The following is a 4,060-nucleotide window of genomic DNA, read 5'->3' as shown; positions in this document are numbered from 1 at the left end:
CAGCCTTCAACCTTTGGAGGTCTATTTCCATTCTTTTCAACTGAATCTGCCTATCTAAAATTTCTACTGACACCGCTTCCTCCACCTGCCTAGTCTCTGGTTTACCTTCTGCCTTCATCACCTTAACCTTTTCATAAACATTAAGAAGCAACAAGCCCTTCCTAACAGACCCAGGATTTTCAATTTCAACAAACTCTGCTACACTCTCTAAATCAGGCTTATTCAAGTCTGCCAACCTGTCCTGCCACCCCTCTCCACTCAAGAGCTCCGGGATATTCAAATCAGCCATAGTAAATTAATTACACACAAGTAAATATATAAATGTATCTTACAAAATATACCCAAAAACAAACCAATACACTGAACACCAATAACCACACAAATATCCTACCACGGTCAAGAAAAAAAAAAATTATAAACACCGATCAACACAAAAATATAGAAGAGAAGGTATTACTATGCTGCAAAACACCCCAAGAATCCACTCTATACACTCAAGTGACTACAGGATCCGACAATTCCTGGCAAGGTCGCCAAATGTTATGGGCCCACGCCCATCAAACATACACTAATCTCTTAAAACACAAATGAAGTCACAAACGACCAAGTCCACAATAGGTGGAATGGCTGCAACAGAGTGTACAGAGATGGAATCAAGGAGGATAAAGTAAAACCGAAAATAAAACCTTAATATTTAATACAAACTTTTAGAAAGAAATGACCACTGAGCCTCTTACAAAATACATTAAATAAACACAAAAATCAACCACACACTGAAAACATCGAATAAACACACTTACACCAAATTAAGACAGACTATGCAATTACACTTTAAAGAGAGGGCCCTGAAAGTAATAGAATGTCGAAAAGACAGAATAACCTAACTTGTTACAGACTAAATGTTTATAAAAAAAAATAAATTGCTTCCCTTAAGTTGAGCTCTAAACAGAAGAAGTGGCTAACGCAGCCTTCAAATCACTGGTCGAGGATAATAATATATTTTCTTGAGACCTTACCAAACGTAAGAGAGGTCCCCCTGGCAAGGAAATAACTGGACAAAGGGCGCAGACTGATTAAATAATCACTTTTACGTCGCAAGACGATCAACGGACACGGCCGTCCGAGGGGGCAATCACACCTTACCAGTTGGCAGAGAGGTCCCCTTGGCAGTTTTACTGGACCAAGGGCGTAGCCTGACGGAAAAATCAATCTCCCAAAGGAGAACAGAAGCAGCAGCTGTAGAAAGGTATGTATTGCAATCCAGAGATAATCCAAAGATCAGGCAGGCTCTCACAATGATAATCGTCCAGAAAACAACTCTGTCAGTCCTCGTGAGACAGCGCCGAATACAGCTCCGGATGAGAAGCCAAAACCAAACGTGAAAATAAAACAAGCTCATTGTAATTAAAACTATACAACAAGTCAGAAATGTAGGGGAGGAGGAAACAGGGTCATTACGTTCCAAAAGAATAATTACTGTCAAAGTGGCTTATTCAAAACAAATTCATTTACGTTAAATTAAACACATACTGACAATATATATATATATATATATATATATATTCATGAAGCTACAAATGTCGCAATAATATCGAAATCCACGCTATATCGGTATATCTCCGTTGGAGATTTGTATGCTTGAAGAATTTATATAAGTGATAAATGAATTGGAATCGTGGGGACACGAACCCGCGACGAAAGCCTATTCAGCGACTCCAGTTGACGTAAACCATTGAGCCATCAAGAGGGGTATAAGTCTTTTGCCGAGATGTCGTACACTGCTTTTTACCCGTCGTGAGCGGAAAGTGTACTAGCCTCGACAATGACCCACCTCCGCCATGACAGTTCATTGGTACGTTTGGAACACGCAGCTCTTGTTATGAAATTTTTATCACACCGTGATTTTTATACAATCATGAAGCTACAAATGTCGCTTAATATCGAAATCCACGCTACCAACGGTATATCTCCGTTGGAGAATTGTCGCCTTGAAGGGGAATTTATATAAGTGATAAATGAATTGGAATCGTGTCGAGGCTAGTACACTTTCCCCGCTCACGACGGGTAAAAGCAGTACGACATCTCGGCAAAAGACTTATACCCTCTCTTGATGGCTCAATGGTTTACGTCAACTGGAGTCGCTGAATAGGCTTTCGTCGCGGGTTCGTGTCCCCACGATTCCAATTCATTTATCACTTATATAAATTCCCCTTCGCGACAATTCTCCAACGGAGATATACCGAGGTAGCGTGGATTTCGATATTAAGCGACATTTGTAGCTTCATGATTGTATAAAAATCACGGTGTGATAAAAAATTTCATAACAAGAGCTGCGTGTTCCAAACGCACCAATGAACTGTCATGGCGGAGGTGGGTCATTGTCGAGGCTAGTACACTTTCCCCGCTCACGACGGGTAAAAGCAGTACGACATCTCGCAAAAGACTTATACCCTCTCTTGATGGCTCAATGGTTTACGCAACTGGAGTCGCTGAATAGGCTTTCGTCGCGGGTTCGTGTCCCCACGATTCCAATTCATTTATCACTTATATAAATTCCTTCGCGACAATTCTCCAACGGAGATATACCGAGGTAGCGTGGATTTCGATATTAAGCGACATTTGTAGCTTCATGATTGTATAAAAATCACGGTGTGATAAAAAATTTCATAACAAGAGCTGCGTGTTCCAAACGTACCAATGAACTGTCATGGCGGAGGTGGGTCATTGTCGAGGCTAGTACACTTTCCCCGCTCACGACGGGTAAAAGCAGTACGACATCTCGGCAAAAGACTTATACCCTCTCTTGATGGCTCAATGGTTTACGCCAACTGGAGTCGCTGAATAGGCTTGTCATATTTCGTGTCCCCACGATTCCAATTCATTTATCACTTATATAAATTCCTTCGGCGACAATTCTCCAACGGAGATATACCGAGGTAGCGTGGATTTCGATATTAAAAGCGACATTTGTAGCTTCATGATTGTATAAAAATCACGGTGTGATAAAATTTCATAACAAGAGCTGCGTGTTCCAAACGTACCAATGAACTGTCATGGCGGAGGTGGGTCATTGTCGAGGCTAGTACACTTTCCCGCTCACGACGGGTAAAAGCAGTACGACATCTCGGCAAAAGACTTATACCCTCTCTTGATGGCTCAATGGTTTACGTCAACTGGAGTCGCTGAATAGGCTTTCGTCGCGGGTTCGTGTCCCCACGATTCCAATTCATTTATCACTTATATAAATTCCCTTCGGCGACAATTCTCCAACGGAGATATACCGAGGTAGCGTGGATTTCGATATTAAGCGACATTTGTAGCTTCATGATTGTATAAAAATCACGGTGTGATAAAAATTTCATAACAAGAGCTGCGTGTTCCAAACGTACCAATGAACTGTCATGGCGGAGGTGGGTCATTGGCGAGGCTAGTACACTTTCCCCGCTCACGACGGGTAAAAGCAGTACGACATCTCGGCAAAAGACTTATACCCTCTCTTGATGGCTCAATGGTTTACGTCAACTGGAGTCGCTGAATAGGCTTTCGTCGCGGGTTCGTGTCCCCACGATTCCACCATTTATCACTTATATAAATTCCTTCGCGACAATTCTCCAACGGAGATATACCGAGGTAGCGTGGATTTCGATATTAAGCGACATTTGTAGCTTCATGATTGTATAAAAATCACGGTGTGATAAAAATTTCATAACAAGAGCTGCGTGTTCCAAACGTACCAATGAACTGTCATGGCGGAGGTGGGTCATTGTCGAGGCTAGTACACTTTCCCGCCACGACGGGTAAAAAAGCAGTACGACATCTCGGCAAAAGACTTATACCCTCTCTTGATGGCTCAATGGTTTACGTCAACTGGAGTCGCTGAATAGGCTTTCGTCGCGGGTTCGTGTCCCCACGATTCCACCATTTATCACTTATATAAATTCCCTTCGGCGACAATTCTCCAACGGAGATATACTGAGGTAGCGTGGATTTCGATATTAAGCGACATTTGTAGCTTCATGATTGTATAAAAATCACGGTGTGATAAAATTTCATATATATA

The sequence above is a fragment of the Macrobrachium rosenbergii genome, chromosome 2 (genome assembly GCF_040412425.1).
Source record: "Macrobrachium rosenbergii isolate ZJJX-2024 chromosome 2, ASM4041242v1, whole genome shotgun sequence".
NCBI classification, from domain to species: Eukaryota; Metazoa; Arthropoda; class Malacostraca; order Decapoda; family Palaemonidae; genus Macrobrachium; species Macrobrachium rosenbergii.
This window is presented reverse-complemented; position numbering follows the sequence as displayed.